The sequence below is a fragment of the Canis lupus genome, chromosome 3, assembly GCF_011100685.1.
Source record: "Canis lupus familiaris isolate Mischka breed German Shepherd chromosome 3, alternate assembly UU_Cfam_GSD_1.0, whole genome shotgun sequence".
Classification (NCBI taxonomy): Eukaryota; Metazoa; Chordata; class Mammalia; order Carnivora; family Canidae; genus Canis; species Canis lupus.
The window spans coordinates 36168635-36193246 of NC_049224.1; the positions used below are offsets into that span (position 1 = coordinate 36168635).

Consider the following 24612-nt stretch of genomic DNA (forward strand, 5'->3'; position numbering starts at 1 on the left):
ATCTATGCAAAAATTTTAATCTGAATTTTCATAGCAGTTTTACTATAATAGTCAGAGGAAATAACTCAAATGTCTATCAGCTAATGAATGGGTAAATCCCAACAGCATTATTTTGAATTTTCTTGCTTTTTGAAATAATCCAAATAAACAGTGATAAGTTCAAATATACAAACATGATGTTTTTGAAGTAACTCAGTCAATCATAGAGGAAAAATTTGAGGACAGGAAGGAGCAAAGAAAAAGTTTGTTTTGAAAGTAGATTTCTATGTTGAGTTTGTAATATTGTGCAATTATATGTTGAAAATGTATATTAATACATTAATAAATTGTTATAGACAAGTGATAGATTGTGTGATTTTGACTCATATAAACTGTTTTGTATTTCCTGAATTTGAGGCAAGTATAAAAATCCTACCCAGGCTTGAAAATAAGATGTCCTGCTACTTCGATAAAAGCCCTTTGTAGGGGATAAAAATATACTTTAAAATAAAATAAACAGAACTATATTACAGAACAAGGTATAAAATATTTAAGTATAAAACAAGATATTATGAAATTTTGTTTGTGGGACCACTAGACAATCTCTAGTCTATCTTTTCTGCCATTAGAAGGACTTTTATGGAGGAATATTTAGAATATGATTTTTGTCTTTTTTATTTAAATACATTTTTGCTGGATGAAAATAAAAGTCATACCCACTAAAACAACTTTTTTGAAATTTTTATTCCAATGTATCAGAACTAAAACAATTACAAAAGTTAAAATTAAAAAAATGAGATGCAAACAATTTGAGATACAGGTAAAATGACTTCGAATCTTAAACATTTGCGGAATATGGACAATATTTGAAATGATACTGCAGAGAGACTAAAGTCATTTTTATAATAAAATTTAAAATTCAGAAGCAGAAATACAAGGCAATAAAACTATAAAGACTACAAAGATTTAAAATCTGCATTCTATGTGAGCAGCTATTTTTCATTATTCATTTATTTTACAAATTGTTATCTAGTAATTACTTACTATGTTATCTAGTAATTTTGCAGGTACTTTACCTAACCCAAATAACAACCATATGAATTGTTTCCTATTTCCATCCCTTTTGCACATTAGGACTGAGGCCCAAAAATGTCCAGATCCACACTCAAAGTCACACAGTTCACAAGTAGTTGAACTCAGATTCAAGCCTAGCACTCTGCTTACTTTGCCTCTGCTCTTAACCACTATTGTATGCTACAGTGAGTATTATAGGCAGTGACTCTCATTATAATTTTTATTCCACAAAGTTAAAGCCCAAGCAGAAAGCTGGGTGGAAGACAAAACAGAACACAAGCTTTCAACACAAAAGCCCAAGACAGCCCCTACAAGTTCTTTGCTCAAGGCACTGGGTGGCAGCCTTTCCCTACAGGCACAATCTATTCACAGGAAACTGACCAGGATATATTTTTGTTGTAGGTTCCCTTCCCCCAGTCTGAGGAACAGCATTCTTGAAAATCCCAAAATCAGCTCCAGAAGAGGCTGAGCAGGGAAAGGAAGTACCTACTCCCCTTGATAATACTCCAGCAAGTCACAAGAAACAACAACAACAAAAGATACTCTTCCAGCAGCAGCTCTTGCACACATCCTCACGGTATCCAGGCTTTGGGCAAGAACACACTACTTGGTCAGCAAAGGACACCAAATCTTACCTACTGCCTGTCCATTTTGTAAGTAGTTGGGAGGGAATCAAACAAAAGAAGGGCAATTTTGTGGCACATGAAAATCATATAAAGTTCAAATTTCAGTATCCATAAATGAAATATAATTAGAACATAGGTGTATAGAAAAACCCAGTCTTTCCTTCCTGATTGGGAAAAATTCAGTTCTCCACTTTATGTGTTTCTCCTTTACTCTCACACTACTATCACATTCACATAGAATACTTCACTACTGATACTTCTGTCACTGAATTTGTGGGGTTTTCTCCACATCAAATGATTCTCTATGACACCAGCAGGGTGTTGTACAATTGAACTCAACTCTGATACTGTCTTATGTGGAGACTGACAGATCCTACAGAAGATTGCTTCCACCTACTTCAGATGCCAATTACAAGTAGTGGGTCCAGAGGTCACCTGCAACTTCTGTCTGGTGTGGCTACAAATCAGAGGTTCCCATGACCTTCTGAGCCTTTTAGTTTAATTAATGTGCTAGAGTGGCTCACAAAACTCAGGAAAACGTTTACAGTTCCCCCTTGAACAACACAAGTTGGAACTGCATGGGTATACTTTATATATGGGTCTTTTTCAGTAAATAAATTAGAAACATTTTGAGAGATTTGTGACAATTTGAAAAATCTTTCAGGTACATCACATAGCCCAGAAATACTGAAAAAAATAAGAAAAAGTATTGTAAAAATATAGTATATAATACATGACATATAAAATAGGTGATAATCAACTATTTGTTTTCAGTAAGGCTTCTCTGGTCAATAGTAGGCTATTAGTAGTTAATTTGGGGGTGGAGTCAAAATTATGCATAAAATTTCAACTATGTGGGAGTTGGGCCCCCTAATCCCCACATTGTTCAAAGCTCAATTGTACTTACCTTGACCAGTTTAATTAAGGATATGATAAAAGGATACACATGAACAACCATATGAGGAGATACATAGTCCTAAATCTAGGAGGTTTCTAAGAGCAGGAACATTTGTCCATGGAGCTGGGGTGTATCATCTTCTAGGCACATGGATGTTTTCACCAGCCTGGAAGGTGAGTACTGTCCGTTGGGAATTTTTGTGGAGACTTCATTAGGGAGACATGATCAATGATTAGTTCCATTTCTAGCCCCTCTCCTCCTCTCTACAGAAGTAGGGGTTGGGACTAAAAAAATTCTAAGCTCCCAATCATGACTTCATCTTTCTGGTGGTCAGCTCCTATCCAGGAGCCATCCAGAAGCCCACCCACAATTGCCTCATTAGAACAAAAAAATGTTGCTAGGATTCTATCAGTCAGGAATTTGCAAGGGTTTTAGGAGCTCTGTGTCAGGGATGGGGTCAAAGACCAAATATCTAAAAAAGAGTTGCCTTTAGCATCCTTATCAATCAAAAAAAAATTACAAGGGTTTTAGGAACTCTGTGCCATGAATGTGTGTATTGTGTATATTTCTTTTGTTGAAGTATACTTGATGTATTTTTTTATATTATCTCACACAGCCATATCCATTTGTTTATATATTTATCTGTGGCTACAACTTCACAATTGAATAGTTACAACTGATGGGGTTCAGGCCATACTACCCATGAATATGGTACCTTGGCATATTGAATATTTTAAGCTGACAGAGTTTGAGGAAATTGCAGAAGAAAAAAAGTTCACTTTGGGGGCACCTGGATAGCTTAGTTGGTTAAGTGCCCCTCTTGATTTCGGCTCAGGGTTGTGAGATATAGCCCTGCATTGAGTTCTACACTGGGCAGGTAACCTGTTTAAGATTTCTCTCATCTCCCTCTTCAACTCACCATCCTTTCTCTCTCAGAAAAAAAAAATTCACTTTGATCTCCTCCCCAACCCTTCTCCTCTGAAATAGGACACAAAATCCTCAAGTGAACGGGGCCCTCTCTATACCTAGAGTGAAGGTATATCCTTATTTCCAAAGAGAAAGGAATGCCAAGAATCTAAACAAACATATCAAAAAATAAAAAAAAAATAAAAATAAACAAACAGATCTTGCTCAATTTCCCCCCACACTAAGCTCATGTTCTCTGACCTATCATATTCTTCCATGACTCCCCACCTTTCATCAGATCTGGCAAAAAAATATCATCTGTTTCTTTGGGTGTTCATTTCCTTAAAAATGAAGGCTTCTGGGTCACACAAAACTTACATTAGATAGATGTATGATAGATAGATAGATTAGATAGATAGATAGATAAAATTAATAAAATAAAATAAACTTACATTTTCAGACCCAGACAGAGGCCCTAAGACACTTGAGGAAACTTTTCCTCCCCTATACGGTGGAAACCAGAGGGTACACAAAACAAAAATATTTACTAAATGACTGTAATGGTAATATTATGTGTCAAATTGAGTAAGCCATTATACCTAGATATTTGGTCAAATGTCAACCTGTATATTTTTGTGAATATACTTTTAGATAGGATTAATATTTAAATATGTAGATTTAGGGCAGCCTGGATGGCTCAGCGGTTTAGCACCACCTTCAGCCCAGGGCATGATCCTGGAGACCTGGGATGGAGTCCCATGTTGGGCTCCCTGCATGGAACCTGGTTCTCCCTCTGCCTGTGTCTCTGCCTCTCTCCCTCTCTCTGTGTCTCTCATGAATAAATAAATAAAATCTTTTAAAAATATATTTAAATATGTAGACTTAGAATAAAACAGATTACATAATGTAGGTGATCCTTATTCAATTGAAGGTCCTTTTCTTTTTTTTGAGAGAGAGAGAGAGAGAGAGAGAAAAGACTGTGTGCCAGCATGGGGAGAGGCAGAAAAAGAGAAAGAGAGGGATAGAGAGAATATCAAACAGATGCCAACATGGGTCTCAGTCCCATGACCCTGAGATCATGACCTGCGCTGAAATCAAGAGTCAGACACCTCACTGACTGAGCCACCCAGGTGCCCCTCAACTGAAGGTCTTAAGAGAAAACAAACAGGGGTCCCAAGTGGGTATGACTGACTTTGGACTCAAGCTTCAACATCCACCCTTTACCGGATCTCCAACCTCCTAGCCTACTTTGTAAATTTTGGGCCTGCCAGCCTTCATAATCACATGAGTCCATTTATTAAAATAAATCTTTCTGTCCCTATTAAACTGGCCCTTTAGAGAAAAGGTTTTGCTGATCTGTATCCTGGTCACATGGCCTACATCACAAAAGTTGTCAGGGACTCCTAATCAGAATAGTGCAATGGGCACTGGGGAGGGACTTGACGGGATTAGCAATGGGTGTTATACTATATGTTGGCAAATCAAACTTCAATAAAAAAAATAGAAAAAATATAAAAATAAAATAAAATCCTCCTCATTGTATTTATTCTTACAAGCTCTACTAGGAATGCTAATTTTGATTTTTTAAAAATATTTTATTTATTAATTTCAGAGAGAGCATGAGAGAGCACAAGCAGGGGGTGGGGGCAGAGGGAGAAGGAAAAGCTGGCTCCCTGCTCAGCAGGGAACCCAATGTGGGGCTTGATTCTAGGACCCTGGGATCATGACCTGAGCTGAAGGCAGATGCTTAAGCAACTGAGCCATCCTGGTACCCTAATTTTGAAATGTAAAGCCTAAGAAATATTCTTTTAAAACATGCAAAACACATAGACCAATGGAAGAGTCCAGAAATAAACTTTTGCTTGTAGTAAAATGATTTTAACAAGAGTACAAAGACCATTCATCTGGGGATAGGACAGTCTGTTCAATACACAGTACTGGAAAAATTGAATATCCACAGGCAAAACAATGAATTTGGATCAAAGACCTAAACCTGAGAGCTAAAATTATAAATCTCATAGAGAGGGACATCTAGGTGACTCAGTCAGTTAGGTGTCTGCCTTCAGCTCAGGTCATGATCCCAGGGTCCTGGGATCCTGTCCTGCAATGGGCTCCCTGCTCAATGGGGAGCCTGCTTCTCCCTTTCCCTCTGCCCCAGCTATACTCTCTTTCTCTCTCCCTCCCTCTCTCTCTGAAGTATATAAATAAAATATTTTTTAAAAATCTCATAAATGCTTCAAGACATTAAATTTGGCAATGATTTCTTTGATATGACACCAAAAGCAGAGGAAATAAACAAAAAATAGATCAAATGGAGTATACCAAGATTTAAAACTTCTGTGTAATAGCAGTGTGATGAAAGCAATCTGCAGAATGGGAGAAAATCTTTGTAAATCATATCTGATAAGTGGTTAATATCCACAATATATAAGAATTCCTATAACTCAACAACAACAAAACAACCTGATTAAGAAATGGGCAGGGATGCATGGGTTGCTCAGTTGGTTAAGCCTCTATCTTCAGTTCAGGTCATGATCCCTGGGTCCTGGGATTGAGTTCTGTGTTGGGCTCCCTGCTCAGCAGGGAGTTTGCTTTTCCCACTGCCTACTACTCCCCCTACTTGTGCATGCACTTTCTCTCTCTCTTTCTCTCAAATAAAATGTTAAAAAAGGAAAGAAAGAAATAAAGAGAAAGAAAGGAAGGAAGAAAGAAAATGTGCAAAGGACTGGAATAAAAATTTCTCCAAAAAAGAGAAACCATTCAGTAAAAATCAGAATACAATGAGTTACCATTTTACACCCATTATAGTGGCTATTAAACAGCAACAACAAAAACAGAATAACAAGTATCGACAAGGATATAGGGAAACTAGAACCCTTGTGCTTTGCCCTTAGAAATGTAAAATGGTACATCTGCTACAGGAAACAGTGTTTCCAAAAAACAAACAAAAAAACATAATTAGCATATGTGGCATGTATATGTTGTATATACAAGCAACAGAATATTATTCAGTTTTAGAAAGGAAGAAAAGTCTGACACCTGCTGTAACATGGATGAACTTTGAAGATATTATGCCAGTGAAATATGCCAAAGAGCAAAGAACAAATGCTATAGGATTCCACTTAAGGAAGTATCTCGACTAGTCAAATTCACAGAGACAGAAAATAGAATACTCATTGCCAAGGGCTGAGGATAGAGAAGAATGGGAATTGTTACTTACAGAGTTTCAGTTTGGCAAGATGAGAAGAGTTCTGGAGATGCATGGTCGATGATAGGAGAGCAATGTGACACACCAAATGCCACTGAGTTTACACTTAAAAATGGTTAAGATGATAAATTTTATGTAATATGCATTTGACCACACACACACAAAGATAATGCAAAGCCTTATGACAAAGGAGCAAATTATTAGATTCATGAAAATCAAGTCCAGATGCAAATTTTAAAGTACTAAAAAATGTCAGTGTATTATACATTTCCAAGGAAATAGTTTTGGTTTTCACTAATTACTTTATTAAAAGGTACTGGTAAAACATTTATTTTTTATCAACAACTAATTATGTTATTCAAAATAAGTGTTTTTTTGGGTTCCCACTCCCCTGGCCTCAACCATCACTAGTCCATTGATCCATACCTATGCTATGCCTAAATCTGAGTCTCCTCCCACTGAGATTCTGGTTCCCAATCCCCTCACCATTCCTATATCAGGAATCTGATAATTTCAGGAATCTGGGCTCCCTGAAGATATGGCATCAAACTTGGCCTCTCAACTCTTTTCTTTAAAGAGTTATTTTTTTCATTCATTCATTCATTCATTAATGAGAGACAGAGACAGAGAGGCAGAGACATAGGCAGAAGGAGAAGCAGACTCCCTGCGGGAAGCCTAAGGTGGGACTCGATCCCAGGACCCCAGGATCACGACATGGGCCGAAGGCAGACATTTAACCGACTGAGCCACCCAAGCACATGGAGAAAGAGAATCTTAAGCAGTCTCCACACCCAATATGGAGCTTGATCTCACAACTCTGAGATCATGACCTGAGCTGAAATCAAGAGTTGGACACCTAATCAACTGAAACTCAGGCACCCCAGTCTCTCCCAACTCTTGATGACAAAGGGTATGTCAGGCAACCTTGATTCTTAGAGACAATTTTTAAGAAAAAAATCAAGGAATATAGGTAAGTATACTTTTTAGCAGGAGACTCATTGTTACATTCATTATTAATTTGATGTGGGAAACAAAGGCAGATGAAAGATTACTAAATTTCCTCACCACCTACAGTCCATTGACAAGTCCTTGAAATAGGCAGAGTGGGATGCCTGAGTGGCTCAGCAGCAATTGAGCATCTACCTTTGGCTTAGGTCATGATCCTGGGGTCCTGGAATCAAGTTCCACATTGGGCTCCCCTCAGGGAGCCTGCTTCTCCTTCTGCCTATGTCTCTGCCTCTCTGTCTCTCACATGAATAAGTAAATAAAATGAAAAGAAAAAAAAGAAAGAAAGAAACAGGCAGAGTGACATTTCTCTAGGGACTCAACTGCCCTGATGTTAATACTTTGTTTAGGTCAACAGACAATCTTAGCCTGATCCCCAGGACCCTGTAAGTCTACCTTAACATATAAAAATTTCTCTACCAATTTCCTTTATCTCTACTCCCCAAGATATGTGTTGGCAATCATGCCCCAAGCATATGACCTAAAGGATCTCATGACTAAGGTTTTTTAGACAGTTATAAATGACCTTTCCCCAACAATAGCTAGCCTCCTCAAGGTCCTGGGAACCTTGCTTCCAAATTCCTTAGACTTACACTATGCCGAAACCCCTCCCAACTTGAAACTATATAATGGGCCACTCCTTACAACCACAGTGCAGCTATTTTTGCCCATAGGTCCTGTCCCTATGCTTAAATAAAACCACCTTTTTGCACCAAAGATGTCTCAAGAATTTTTTCTTGGCCATTGGTTTTGGACTCTAACATCTTTTGCTACATAACAATCTACAGGATACTCATAGAGCAGGAAGGGTGCAAAAATGGAGAAATAATATAAATAATGCAAAGAATGAACTGACCTATAGTTCACTTTTCCCAAAAGCAAGAAGGACCTTCTTATATTTAAGCTTATTTGAGGACAACTTTTCAGATTCCAATGGTTTGAGAGATCTCTTGTTAGAAATTTCCCTTGATTGCATTTGTTCCAAACAGGCAACATGTGCTAGAGATGACATATTTAGAGCAACACAATCTCCAATCCAAATGACTTGGCATGTGTCACTCCCCTTGAAACCTTTTATGATTCCTCTCTTTCCAGTACAGTCCTCATAACACTCCCCATTCCTCCATGGTTCTGTCTCATCTAAATCTCAGGTCAGACTCTTGCTTGTAGCCTAGAACCTCTTTCTTTCCATCCTTGTTTCAGTTTGGATAGTTACAAACTTAAGGAAGCCTCTAAGGAAGCTATTGGAGGTAGAGACATCTTAACACAAAGCACATTCCCTATGCCAGTACTTCTACCTGGATTTCAAATAAAACTCACCAATTAAACAAAATCTATCTTCCACTAGAATGTAATCTTGAAAAGGGGTCTTATCCTCCTAACTGGTGATCCCCTAAACATACACACAAGTAACTGAATGCCTGCCCCCCACATGAGCATTCAATAAGAGCTTAATTGTATAAATCAGAGGTCAGAAACTCTTTTCTGGAAAGAGTCAGAGAGTAAATATTTTAGGCATTAAGAGACATAGGTCTCTGTTGCAACCACTTTGCTGCTATATAGTGCAAAAGAGCCATAGACAGTGTGTAAATAAATGGATTTAATTGTACTCCAATAAAATTCTACTTATGGACACTGAAATTTGAAGAAATCATATTTATTAAGAGATTTTATTTATTCAGTTGAGAGTGAACAAGAGAGAGCACAAGCAGGGGGAGGTGCAGAGAAGAGGGAGAAACAGTCTCCCCACTGAGCAAGGAGCCTGACAGGAGGCTCAATCCCAGGACCCCGGGATTATGACCTAAATTGAAGGCAGATACTCCACCAACTGAGCCACTCAAATGCCCTTAAATCATATTTTTAAAGATTTTTTCCCAACTACTTGGAAACATAAAAATCACTTTTAGCTACATGCCATATAGATACAGGTAACAGTCTAGATTTGGCCATAGATTGTAGTTTACTGGCCAATGGTATAAATTGATACAATTTAAGTCAGTTCCAGATGTGTGTCTAGGATTCCATTATTTATTTTTACAGTTTTCCTACAGACTTCTCCATATCTTACCAGAGGACTATCCCAGTGAAAATCTTTCAGTGTATGCCATGTGCCCTCCATTCTTTGGGGCCTCTAAAACCATTAAACCCCTCTCCCTTCTATCTCTATATTTGTGAGGCAGATCATTCCCCTTTTTGGCAGTATCTCCAAATGTTTAGTTTCCTGATTTGTGAACTTCCATTAAACCCAAACCTTTCCATACCCTAGAGTCCTAACCCAATCATTGTCTTCCTTAAGAATTCCTACCCGACTACCCTCTATCAGGGTCCCAAACACTGTACTTTGCTCATTGTCTTGTCATGGACAGCAGGTTGTCTGCTTACTTTCTTTCTTTTCCAAATAAGCTCCTAACAAGAGCCATCGATATTTTACCAACAATTCCACAAATGAGCTGGTAAAAAGTGAATTTTCAATTACCACTATAGAATCAATGACTCTCACTGTTGGGAAATATATTTAAAAAAAAAAAGAATAAAACTGAAATAAACTAGAAATCATTTGATATATGTGACATCTTTGCTAATAAGACAGGGACTAAGCATAGTATGTTTAGGAGAGGGGTGTCACTAGGCAAAACTAAGTAATAGAAGCAGTGGCTCTGTCGTGCTAAAAGATGGGCTGGGGAGAGTGCTATAATGATTGAAACTTGCTAGCAGGGTGATCCCTGGGTGGCTCAGCAGTTTAGCGCCTGCCTTCAGCCCAGGGCGTGGTCCTGAAATCCCGGGATCAAGTCCCGCGTGGGGCTCCCTGCATGAAGCCTGCTTCTCCCTCTGCCTGTGTCTCTGCCTCTCTCTCTGTGTGTCTCTCATGAATGAATAAATAAAATCTTAAAAAATAAAGAAAGAAAGAAACTTGCTAGCAGGGCTGGCTCCTGGCTCACAGAATATAGAGCTCCAGCCCCAAAGGTGACAGCCTTACCTCTGGGGAACTGGCTGCCTGTGATACTGTGATTTAGAATAAGAAATATATATTTGGTCTTCATCCCCCTTTCTGGCATAGAGCTTCTGAAACTCTTGGAATTTCCTGTGATGAGGTTGATAAAGTACCTTTTGCTATATTAATGAGATGTATTGGAAGGCCAGGCCAGATGGGGTCTGGTTTGGTTGCCAGGAGGACCATGTGATTAGGAGGTTGGAATTTTCAATCCCATCTCCCTAATATTGGGGAGGGGAGACAGGCTGAAGATAGAATCAATTTCCAGTGGCCAATATTTAATCAATTGCTCCTATGTAATAAAGCCTCCATAAAATCCCATAAGGATAGGGTTAGGAGAGTTTCCAGGTTGTTGAAACAATGTTTCTGTGTGCCATTGTGCTGGGCACAAACCCCAAGGGTAAACAAGTTCCTTTGTTTGGAACCTCACCCTACATATCTTTTCATCTGGTTGCTGATTCCTATTCTTTATATGCTTGGTAATAAGCTGGCAGTCTAGTGAATAAACTGGTTTCTTGAGTCCTGTGAATCAATCTAGCAAATTAATCCAACCCAGGAGGAGGTCATAGGGATCTTTGATGTATAGCCACTTAGTCAGAAGCACAGATAACAATCTGGAGTTAACAATTGGCATATGAATTGGAGGACAGTCTTGTGAGTCTGAATCCTTGGCCTGTGGAATCTGATGCTATCTTTGGGTAGATGGTGTCAGAATGGAGTTGAATTACAGGTCACCCAATTGGTGTCCAAGAGTCCCTTGATGATGTGGGGGAAAGTCCTCCACACCTTGGAATTGAGTGAAGAAACCATAACACCCACGATTCAGCCAGCATAAATATCACTGTTCTCTAGCTCCCACACCAACATCAGCTCCAGAACACTACTGGATAGGAGAGAAAGACAAAGAGTGGGGGAACTGAAAGAACTGGTTAACCTGTGGGCTTCCCTTCAAGTACTCCAAACATGTTTCTTTGTCTGAACTTCTTTTTCTAGTGCATTCTCTGGAAAGAGTAAAGAAACTGATACACTGGTAACTTAAGTGACTTGCCCAAGTTCCCACACCTTTTTTCTCTATTACCATCATAAGGCTAAGAAAATCACGTGCACATGCCAGTGAATTGGCAAGATTTAGATCCAGACAGTGCTACAGATGTGGAAGATGTTAAGATGTTTAAGAAGAACTTACTAAGGAATGTGAAGAGCAGTGTTTGGCTGGCTCAGTTAGTGAAGCACATGACTCTTTATCTTGGGGTTGTGAGTTCAAGCCTCAGGTGGGGTGTAGAGATTACTTAAAAAAACAAAGAATATGAAAGAACATGGAATGATAGGAAGTAATGTTAGAACAAATTATTAATCATTTATAGAGAGAGTAACTGATTGAAAGCCCCAATGATCATTTTTAGTTATATAGGTGAAATATCTAACCACTGAACTCAGTTAATGACAAACTCCTGATATAGTTCTACTGAATGGAGATGTTCTGGTAACATAAGGAAGAGTTCCAAAAATTGAGATATGATCTGGAAATGATACTGCACTTAGTCAAAGAATGAATAGTTAAGGAAGACTTGGAAAGAGAATTAAAGGATTGGATAAATAGCAGCAGATACTGCAATCCCTTAATGTACTATACACAATGAATGGAAGTATCATATAGCGACATTTCCTGAATTGAAAACTTTCAATAAGCTGAAAATAAAAATATTTAAAAGAGGAACTTCTGGCTGGCTGAGTATGTGACTCTTAATTTTAGGATAACAAGTTCAAGCTCCATGTTTAGTGTGGAGCCTACTTTAAAAAAATTATTAAAAGAATAGGAGACACTCTTGATTACTTAGGTATCTAGAAGACCATTTTCCTCTACCTGAAAGAGATGTTAAAAAGAAAAAATAAACTCAAGGATCAACTGCATAGGGGTGCCTGGTTGGCTCAACTGGAAGGGTGTGCAGATTTTTTTTTTTAAGATTTTACTTATTATTTATTTATTTATGGTAGACATAGAGAGAGAGAGAGAGGCAGAGACACAGGAGGAGGGAGAAACAGGCTCCATGCTGGGAGCCCGACATAGGACTTGATCTGGGACTCCAGGATCGCGCCCCGGGCCAAAGGCAGGCGCTAAACTGCTGAGCCACCCAGGGATCCCCCGGGTGTGCAGCTTTTGATATTGGAATCATGGGCTTGAGTCCCCACGTGGGTGTAGAGATTACTGAAAAATAAACAATTTTTTAAAAAAATCAACTGCATGGCTGATAGCATTGTGTGAAATGTTACAGATTCATATAAATAGATTATATATTCCACAAGATCCCTATCAAAATTAGTAATTCCTTTTGGCCACCTTATATTGAGCTGCTGTTACTTAATGGAATTGCCTGTACACATCCAAAAGATTCAACCTAGTTAAAACTGAAATATTCCATCAGTGAAAGGATGATTTCTTTTTCACATAGTGCTCTAAGAATCTTGTCAGTGATCATGAAAACACTGAGGAGGGGCAAGATGGTGAAAGAGTAGGGTCCCCAAATCACCTGTCCCCACCAAATTACCTAGATAACCTTCAAATCATCCTGAAAATCTACGAATTCGGCCTGAGATTTAAAGAGAGAACAGCTGGAACGCTACAGTGAGAAGAGTTCGCGCTTCTATCAAGGTAAGAAGACGGGGGAAAAAGAAATAAAGAAACAAAAGGCATGCAAGGGGGAGGGGCCCCGCAAGGAGCCGGGCTAAGGCCGGCAAGTGTCCCCAAAACAGGAGAGCCCCCGCCCGGAGAAGCAGGAGCTGCACCAATCTTCCCCGGCTGAAAGGCACTCGCAAGGAGTTAGAGCAGGAACCAGGAGGGCGGGGATGCCCTCAGGCTCCCTGGGACACTAACAGACACCTGGGCCCCAGGAGGAGAGCCCACCGATCTCCCAAAGGGCTGCAGCGCGCACGCATTGACCCAGGAGCAGCTCAGAGGGGCTCGGGCAGCGGCTCTGCGCGGAAGGGGCTGCGCAGCCGGGAGCAGCTCCGAGGCTGCTCCTCCAGAGGAAGAGGCTCCGTGTGGAGGGGGCTGCACGGCTCCGGGAGCAGCTCCGGGGGGCTCAGGCGGTGGCTCCGCAGAGGAGGCTGCGCGGCCGGAGCACAGGTCCGGGAGCACTGGGCGCCAGGACACAGCTCAGGATCCGGCCTCCCCCCGGGACAGGCAGAGGCGGGAGGGCCCAGTACAGCAAGGACGCTCCTGCCCGGAGCTGAGCAGATCAGCGGCCCCGCCCCGGAGCCTCCAGGCCCTGCAGACGGGAGTAGTTCCTGCGGGAGCTGAATCCAGGTTTCCAGAGCTGCCGCAGCCACTGGGATTGTTCCTCCTGGGGCCTCACGGGGTAAACAACCCCCACTGAGCCCTGAACCAGGCAGGGGGTAGAGCAGCTCCCCCAAGTGCTAACACCTGAAAATCAGCACAACAGGCGCCTCCCCCAGAAGAGCGCTAGACAGACAAGTTCCAGGGGAAGTCAAGGGACTTAAAGTATACAGAATCTAAAGATACTCCCCCGTGTTTTTTGTTGTTGTTGTTGTTGTTCTGCTTTTTGATTTCTGTTTGCTTCCCCCCCCCACCTTTTTTTTTCCTTTCTTTCTTTTTCTTTCTCTTTTTTTTCCTTTTTTCTTTTTTCTTTTTTCTTTTTCTCTTTTCTTTCCTTCTTTCTCTCCTCTTTTTCTCCTTTTCCCAATACAACTTGTTTTTGGTCACTCTGCACTGAGCAAAATGACTAGAAGGAAAACCTCACCTCAAAAGAAAGAATCAGAAACAGTCCTCTCTCCCACAGAGTTACAAAATCTGGATTACAATTCAATGTTAGAAAGCACTATTACAAAGCTACTGGTGGCTCTAGAAAAAAAGCATAAAGGACTCAAGAGACTTCATGACTGCAGAATTTAGGTCCAATCAGGCAGAAATTAAAAATCAATTGAATGAGATGCAATCCAAACTAGAAGTCCTAACGACGAGGGTTAACGAGGTGGAAGAACGAGTGAGTGACATAGAAGACAAGTTGATGGCAAAGAGGGAAACTGAGGAAAAAAGAGACAGACAATTAAAAGACCATGAAGACAGATTAAGGGAAATAAACGACAGCCTGGGGAAGAAAAACCTACACTTAATTGGGGTTCCCGAGGGCACCGAAAGGGCCAGAGGGCCAGAATATGTATTTGAACATCCTAGCTGAAAACTTTCCTAATCTGGGAAGGGAAACAGGCATTCAGATCGAGGAAATAGAGAGATCCCCCCCTAAAATCAATAAAAACCGTTCAACACCTCGACATTTAATAGTGAAGCTTGCAAATTCCAAAGATAAAGAGAAGATTCTTAAAGCAGCAAGAGGCAAGAAATCCCTGACTTTTATGGGGAGGAATATTAGGGTAACAGCAGACCTCTCCACAGAGACCTGGCAGGCCAGAAAGGGCTGGCAAGATATATTCAGGGTCCTAAATGAGAAGAACATGCAACCAAAAATACTTTATCCAGCAGGGCTCTCATTCAAAATGAAAGGAGAGATAAAGAGCTTCCATGACAGGCAGCAACTGAAAGAATATGTGACCTCCAAACCAGCTCTGCAAGAAATTTTAAGGGGGACTCTAAAAATTCCCCTTTAAGAAGAAGTTCAGTGGAACAATCCACAAAAACAAGGACTGAATAGATATCATGATGACACTAAACTCATATCTTTCAATAGTAACTCTGAACGTGAACGGGATTAATGACCCCATCAAAAGGCGCAGGGTTTCAGACTGGATAAAAAAGCAGGACCCATCTACAAGAAACTGATTTTAGACAGAAGGACACCTACAGCCTGAAAATAAAAGGTTGGAGAACCATTTACCATTCAAATGGTCCTCAAAAGAGAGCAGGGGTAGCCGTCCTTAAATCAGAGAAACTAAAATTTACCCCGAAGACTGTAGTGAGAGATGAAGAGGGACACTATCTCATACTTAAAGGATCTATCCAACAAGAGGACTTAACAGCCTCAATATATATGCCCCGAATGTGGGAGCTCCCAAATATTTAAACCAATTAATAACCACAGTGAAGAAATACTTAGATAATAATACAATTATACTTGGTGACTTCAATCTACCTCTTTCTATACTAGATAAGTCTTCTAAGCACAACATCTCCAAAGAAACAAGAGCTTTAAATGATACACTGGACCAGATGGATTTCACAGATATCTACAGAACTTTACATCCAAACTCAACTGAATACACATTCTTCTCAAGTGCACATGGAACTTCCTCCAGAATAGACCACATACTGGGTCACAAATCGGGTCTGAACTGATACCAAAAGATTGGGATTGTCCCCTGCATATTCTCAGACCATAATGCCTTGAAATTAGAACTAAATCACAACAAGAAGTTTGGAAGGACCTCAAACACGTGGAGGTTAACGACCATCCTGCTAAAAGATGAAAGGGTCAACCAGGAAATTAAGGAAGAATTACAAAGATTCATGGAAACTAATGAGAATGAAGATACATTCGTTCAAAATCTTTGGGATGCAGCAAAAGCTTTCCTGAGGGGGAAATACATAGCAATACAAGCATCCATTCAAAAACTGGAAATAACTCAAATACAAAAGCTAATCTTACACTTAAAGGAGCTAGAAAACAAACAGCAGATAGATCCTACACCCAGCAGAAGAGAGTTAATTAAGATTCGAGCAGAACTCAACGAAGTCGAGACCAGAAGAACTGTGGAACAGATCAACAAAACCAGGAGTTGGTTCTTTGAAAGAATTAATAAGATAGATAAACCATTAGGCAGCCTTATTAAAAAGAAGAGAGAGAAGACTCAAATTAATAAAATCATGAGAGAACGGAGAGATCACTACCAACACCAAGGAAATACAAACGATTTTAAAAACACATTATGAACAGCTATAAACCAATAAATTAGGCAATCTAGAAGAAATGGATGCATTCCTGGAAAGCCACAAACTACCAAAACTGGAACAGGAAGAAATAGAAAACCTGAACAGGCCAATAATCAGGGAGGAAATTGAAGCAGTCATCAAACACCTCCCAAGACACAAAAGTCCAGGGCCAGATGGCTTCCCTGGGGAATTCTATCAAACGTTTAAACAAGAAACCATACCTATTCTACTAAAGCTGTTTGGAAAGATAGAAAGAGATGGAGTACTTCCAAATTCGTTCTATGAGGCCAGCATCCCCTTAATTCCAAAACCAGACAAAGACCCCACCAAAAAGGAGAATTACAGACCAATATCCCTGATGAACATGGATGCAAATATTCTCAACAAGATACTGGCCAAGAGGATCCAACAATACATTAAGAAAATTATTCACCGTGACCAGGTAGGATTTATCCCCAGGACACAAGGCTGGTTCAACACTCATAAAACAATCAATGTGATTCATCATATCAGCAAGAGAAAAACCAAGAACCATATGATCCTCTCATTAGATGCAGAGAAAGCATTTGACAAAATACAGCATCCATTCCTGATGAAAACTCTTCAGAGTGTAGGGATAGAGGGAACATTCCTCAACATCTTAAAAGCCATCTATGAAAAGCCCACAGCAAATATCATTCTCAATGGGGAAGCACTGAGAGCGTTTCCCCTAAGATCAGGAACAAGACAGGGATGTCCACTCTCACCACTGCTATTCAACATAGTACTGGAAGTCCTAGCCTCAGCAATCAGACAACAAAAAGACATTAAAGGCATTCAAATAGGCAAAGAAGAAGTCAAACTCTCCCTCTGCGCCAATGACATGATACTCTACATAGAAAACCCAAAAGCCTCCACCCCAAGATTGCTAGAACTCATACAGCAATTTGGTAGCGTGGCAGGATACAAAATCAATGCCCATAAAGCAATGGCATTTCTATACACTAACAATGAGACTGAAGAAAGAGAAATTAAGGAGTCAATCCCATTTACAATTGCACCCAAAAGCATAAGATATCTAGGAATAAACCTAACCAAAGAGGTAAAGCATCTATACCCTAAAAACTATAGAACACGTCTGAAAGAAATTGAGGAAGACACAGAGAGATGGTAAAATATTCCATGCTCATGGATTGGCAGAATTAATATTGTGAAAATGTCAATGTTACCCAGGGCAATTTACACGTTTAATGCAATCCCTATCAAAATACCATGGACTTTCTTCAGAGAGTTGGAACAAATTATTTTAAGATTTGTGTGGAATCAGAAAAGACCCTGAATAGCCAGGGGAATTTTAAAAAAGAAAACCATATCTGGGGGCATCACAATGTCAGATTTCAGGTTGTAGTACAAAGCTGTGGTCATCAAGACAGTGTGGTATTGGCACAAAAACAGACACATAGATCAATGGAACAGAATAGAGAACCCAGAAGTGGACCCTGAACTTTATGGTCTACTAATACTCGATAAAGGAGGAAAGACTATCCATTGGAAGAAAAACAGTCTCTTCAATAGATGGTGCTGGGAAAATTGGACATCCACATGCAGAAGAATGAAACTGGACCACTCTCTTTCACCATCCACAAAGATAAACTCAAAATGGATGAAAGATCTAAATGTGAGACAAGAATCCATCAAAATCCTAGAGGAGAACACAGGCAACACCCTTTTTGAACTTGGCCACAGTAACTTCTTGCAAGATACATCCACGAAGGCAAAAGAAACAAAAGCAAAATTGAACTATTGGGATTTCATCAAGATAAGAAGCTTTTGCACAGCAAAGGATACAGTCAACAAAACTAAAAGACAACCTACAGAATGGGAGGAGATATTTGCAAATGACGTATCAGATAAAGGCCTAGTTTCCAAGATCTATAATGAACTTCTTAAACTCAACACCAAAGAAGCAAACAATCCAATCATGAAATAGGCAAAAGACATGAAGAGAAATCTCACAGAGTAAGACATAGACATGGCCAACATGCACATGAGAAAATTTCTGCATCACTTGCCATCAGGGAAATACAAATCAAAACCACAATGAGATACCACCTCCCACCAGTGAGAATGGGGAAAATTAACAAGGCAGGAAACCACAAATGTTGGAGAGGATGTGGAGAAAAGGGAACCCTCTTACACTGTTGGTGGGAATGTGAATTGGTGCAGCCACTCTGGTAAACTGTGTGGAGGTTCCTCAAAGAGTTAAAAATACCTGCCCTATGACCCAGGAATTCCACTGTTGGGGATTTACCCCAAAGATACAGATGCAATGAAACACAGGGACACCTGCACCCCGATGTTTCTAGCAGCAATGTCCACAATAGCCAAACTGTGGAAGGAGCCTCAGTGTCCATCGAAAGATGAATGGATCAAGAAGATGTGGTTTTTGTATACAATGGAATATTACTCAGCCATTAGAAACAACAAATACCCACCATTTGCTTCAACGTGGATGGAACTTGAGGGTATTATGCTGAGTGAAGTAAGTCAATCGGAGAAGGACAAACAGTGTATGTTCTCATTCATTTGGGGAATATAAATAATAGTGAAAGGGAATAGAAGGGAAGGGAGAAGACATGTGTGAAATATCAGAAAGGGAGACAGAACATAAAGACTCCTAACTCTGGGAAATGAACTAGGGGTGGTGGAAGGGGAGGAGGGCAGGGGGTGGGGGTGAATGGGTGACGGGCTCTGAGGCGGGCACTTGACGGGATGAGCACTGGGTGTTATTCTGTATGTTGGTAAATTGAACACCAATAAAAAATTAATTTATTAAAAAAAAAGAAAACACTGAGGACTACTTGGATAAAGAACATTATTTGCAATTCAAAGCACATACTCCATCTTCCCTTTGTCATTAAAATGAATGTGCCAAAGTGGTACCTGGCTAGCTCAGCAGAATGTGTGACTTTTGATATCTGGGTTGTGAGTCCAAGTGCCATGTTGGGTATATACATTACCTAAAAATAAAACCTTAAAATAAAAAGCCATATGACACAATCTATTAACTTTTAAAAGATTTTATTTATTTGAGAGATTGCAAAGGAGGAAGCACAAGCAGGGTGAGGGACAGAGGGAGAGGGAGAACCAGATTCCCCATTGAGCAGGGAGCCTGATTTAGTACTCAATCCCAGGACCCCAGGATCATGACCTGAGCCCAAGGCAAACACTTAACCAACTGAGCCAGTCAGGTCCCTTATTTTAAATTATTTTAAAATGGTCCTCTCTCATTCAGTTACTGCTTTGGAGTTTTAAACTATATGGACAAGTAGGCAATTAAAAATATTCTAGACTAAAAAAAAATTCTAGACTTAATATAAAATATTTAATGTACCTTACTTCATGCAATATTCTTTGGAAAATTATTTATGATGTTGCTAATGTAATATTTTCCATTAAGTTTCAATAGTTTTTAATGCCTTTAGGTTCCATTTCGTGCTTAACTCTTTTATATTTAGGAATTATAATAATAAATACTATATAATAATATATAATACTATATATATATACTATAATACTATATATATACTATGCTACATAGTATGTGTATATATGTATATCCAATAGATGAAAAGATACTTAACATCACTCATCATGAGGAAAACACACATCAAAACTACAAAGAGATATCTATTGGAATGGCTAAAATAAAAACACAAGACACAACAGGTATTGGCAAGGATGTAGAGAGAGGAGAACTCTCTTGCACTGTTTGTTCCTGGGAATGCAAACTGGAACAACCACTCTGGAAAAATAGTATAGAGTTTCCTCAAAAAGCTAAAAATAGAACTACACTTTGACTCAGCAATTGCATTACTAGGTATTTATCCAAAGGATACAAAAATACTAATTCAAGGGGATGCATCAATCCCAACGTTTATAGTGGCATTATCTACAATCGCCAAACTATGGGAACAGCTCAAGTGTCTATTGATGGATGAATGAGTAAAATTGTGATATATATATGTGTATACACTCACACACACACATACACACACACACACTTACAAATACATAAAATGGAGTATTACTAAGCCATAAAAAGAATAAAATCTTGTCATTTGCAAAGACATGGATGGAGCTAGAGAATATAATGCTAGGTGAAACAAATCAAAGAAAGACAAATACCATATTTTACCCCTATGTGGAATTTAGAAACAAAACAAGCAAGCAACACAAAAACGAGAGAGAGACAGAGAGAGAGAGAGAGAAAGAGAGAAAGCAAATAATGGACCCTTAATTATAGAGAAGGGACTGATGGTTAGCAGACAGGAGGTGGTTGGAGGGATGGGTTAAAAAGGTGATAAGGATTAAGGAATACACTTTTAATGAGCATCAGGAGTTGTATGGAAGCATTGAATCACTATATTATAGAACTAAAACTAATATTATACTGTGTTAACTAGAATTTAAAAACTAAAAGAAACCATACTTCATTTCTGGGGCATCTGGGTGGGTGCCAGAGTCGGTTAAATATCCATCTCTTGGTTTCAGCTCAGGTTCTGATTTCAGGGTCAGAAGATCGATGTCCAAGTGGGGCTCCACACTCAGCACAGAGTTTACTTGGGATTCTCTATCCTTCTCTCTCTGCCCCTCCCACTTGTGATTACATGCTTTCAAATAATTAAAAAAAAAAGTTCATTTCTGATAATGTATAGATGCAACAGGAAACACATTCAGAAACTTCTGGAGATGGTGATCTATCTTCTGAGAGTTTAAAATAAGGACTAGGCAGAATGAATGAAAAAATATCTATGCATAAAATATCCTTTCCTCTCTTAAATAAAACAATAACAATACAATTTATTACCTCCTTTATTCAGTTCACTTGAAAAATATTTATTTTTCTCCTGTTGCAGAGACTGGTTGCTGACATGAAAAGTATCACATGTACCCTGACCTCCTGTTCACTATTCCACAGGAAAAGAATTGTTGGAGCCAGCTTGGGAAAAAATGCACATTCGGCTTTTATAGGAAACTGTGGGGCAGCACCATGGAAGGTTGTCTGGGCCTTGGCCAAGGCCCTGGGCTTCTGTTACCCAAGGTTCAGGCAGACAAGCTGCTAACTTCATGAGGGGACACCCACCTGACAGGGTCCCTGCAGCTTCTCTGAGCCAAGGTAACCTCAGGCCCTGGGTACTTGTAAGTATTCCTCATCCCCCTAGGCCAAACCCCTTTCACTTTCCAGAAAACTGCTTGCATTTTCTGTGACATTTTTAAAAATTTGACATTAAACCTATGATACCTGCATTGTGCTCCTCTGGTTTGTCAACCAATGGGAAAGAAGGAGAACAGAAGATGAAAAGGGAGGAGAAAAGAAAGGAGGAGAGAAGACAAAACAGGGAAGACTCAGGGAAAGAGTGTTCTCAGTGTGGAAGAATATCATGCAGATAGGGAATGGAGGAAGGCAAACCAAAACTGTGTAACCAGATTGGGATTGAAAGTATCATTATAAATACATGGAAAAGATACATGCTCACACAGTTTTAAATATCTATATATCTGTACACAGATCTTCACCAACTTATTTTGGGGTTATGTCCTGATAAAACTGAGTTGAAAATATTGTAATCAAAAATGTTTAACACACATAACCTACCAAACATCATAGCTTAATCTAGCCTAACTTAGACATGTTTAGAACACTTATATTAGCCTATAGTTGGACAAAATGCAGTAGATGACTATTGTATAATAAAGTGTTGAATATCTAATGTAATTTATTGAAAGTGTAAAACAGAATGGTTGCATGGCTACCTGGTAGCTGTGGCTCTCTGTCCAGCATCGTGGGAGAATATCACACATACATGATCAATATCATGATGTATCATCATCCTGAGAAAATAGTAAAAATTAAAATTTGAAATATTGCTCTCTCATATTCTGGCTTCCAAATGACCAAGACAAGAAGGAATGATGGTGTGCCAAAAAGGGCCACATGCAGCCCATTCACTGCACCATCTGCAATCATTGTGTGTCTGAGGACAGCACAATTGAGAAGTTCTTAATGGGAACACCGCCAGCAGGAACATTTCCAAAGCAAGTGTCTTTGATGTCTCTGTGCTTCCCAAGCTGTGTGTGAAAGTCCATTACTATGTGAACTGTGCCATTCACAGAAAGGTGGCCAGGAATTGTGCTGGTGAAGCACAGAAGGACTAAACACCTCACTCTGATTTAATCCATGGGTGCTGTCCCACCACCTCCACCAAAGGCCATGTAAAGGGCTAAATCCTTAATCATTGAAGAAAAACTGGGGTGAAAAAATAATAAAATGGAGATTATACTCTAAAAAAATTTAAGTATGATTTCTACTGAGTATTGCATTCACACCATTGTAAAGCTAAAAAATCATAGGTCAAACCATTGTAAATTGGGGACTATCATACTTACTAGAACTCTCTCCTCTCTTATATATATATATATGTATAGATGTATATATAACTATAACTATAGCTATGTATATAGCTATATCTACATATCTTTATCTGAAATGACCTAAAAGCATTATTAGTAGTGCTGAGACCTTATTTTCATAAACAACTTTCCTGATGTCTATTTTTTTATTTATGAATTTGAATGGCTAATATAGTCACATGTTGAGAAATAAAAATGTACAAAATAGCATACCATGTAAAATCTGCCTTCCATGCCCAATGACCATATATCCCCATTTTCCTAGTGAAGACTCATTTTACAATCATTATCCTGGCATAATAATGAATAACCCCTTCTTTCTCTCAGAAGTATGCTATTTTGGATGATAAATTATCAGTCTACTTGGAACCCTCTTCATTCAGCGTGCTGTTGCTCCAAGACATACAGAGTCACCTGTGTTATCAGTGTATACTTCTGGAGAAACTTTATGCATATAAGTAAATACATACGTAAATTCTGTTTTTTTTTTTTAAGAAATGAATATATCCACGGTATTTTAACTTTATTATTTTTTTTAAAAATTTTTTTTAAAATTTTTATTTATTTATGATAGTCACAGAGAGAGAGAGAGAGAGAGAGAGAGAGGCAGAGACACAGGCAGAGGGAGAAGCAGGCTCCATGCACCGGGAGCCCGACGTGGGATTCGATCCTGGGTCTCCAGGATCACGCCCTGGGCCAAAGGCAGGCGCCAAACCGCTGCGCCACCCAGGGATCCCTTTAACTTTATTTTGAAGTAAACTTACATATATAGAAATTGCAAAAATATTGAAAAGAATTCACATTTACCTTTTACCTAGACTCACTAATTTTAAATATTTTGCCACATTTGGTTTGTCATGTTTTGAGCCACCATCACTTTCACTTGGATTGCAGTTTCTAGCCCTCTCTCTCTCAGCCCTCCTTCTAAATAATTTGGGAAAATTAATACCCAAAGGAAGACTCCAAGAGGACAATATTGAGAACTTTGTAGAGTAGAACACTGGCAGAAATGATAGCAGAGGAAGGGGCGTATTGAGGTGGGGGGGGGGTGGGATGCATAAGGAAGCCCTGCAATCCTAATTTTGAGAATCAAAGAATCACAGAATTAGTAGATATATAGATGCTTTACCCATGAATGACATAAAACAATGGAAATGTCCTCTCTCCTAGGAGCACTTTACTTTTTATTTTTTTAAAAGGATTTTATTTATTTATTCATGAGAGACTAGAGAGAGAGACATAGAGAGAGAGGCAAAGACATAGGCAGAGGGAGAAGCAGGCTTCATGCAGGGACCCTGATGTAGGACTCAATCCTGGGACTCCAGGATCATGCCATGAGCCTAAGGCAGACGCTTAACCACTGAGCCACTCAGGCATCCCACAGGAGCACTTTATAAACTTAATAATAATGCTGAGTGGCATAGGCAAAAAAAAAAAGGCCTGAAATCTTAACTTTACCTGCCTCACTCCTGAATAACTTCAGTGCATGCCTTCATATATAATTCTATTTAAGTCAACAAAAATATAATCATGTGGATTTTAACCTTATTGTGTTCACAGACTAATAAG

The 24612-nt window shown here is 39.3% G+C and overlaps 1 long non-coding RNA gene across 1 annotated transcript in view; it reads left to right on the forward strand.

Moving 5' to 3' along the window:
- Positions 1-22878, forward strand: part of LOC102151685 — a 27491-nt gene extending 4613 nt beyond the window's left edge. Inside the window, exons 2-3 of the long non-coding RNA XR_005356894.1 lie at positions 1456-1706; positions 21489-22878. This is a non-coding gene — a long non-coding RNA (uncharacterized LOC102151685). The remainder of the gene's footprint in view (positions 1-1455; positions 1707-21488) is intronic.
- The last annotated feature ends 1734 nt before the right edge of the window (positions 22879-24612 follow it).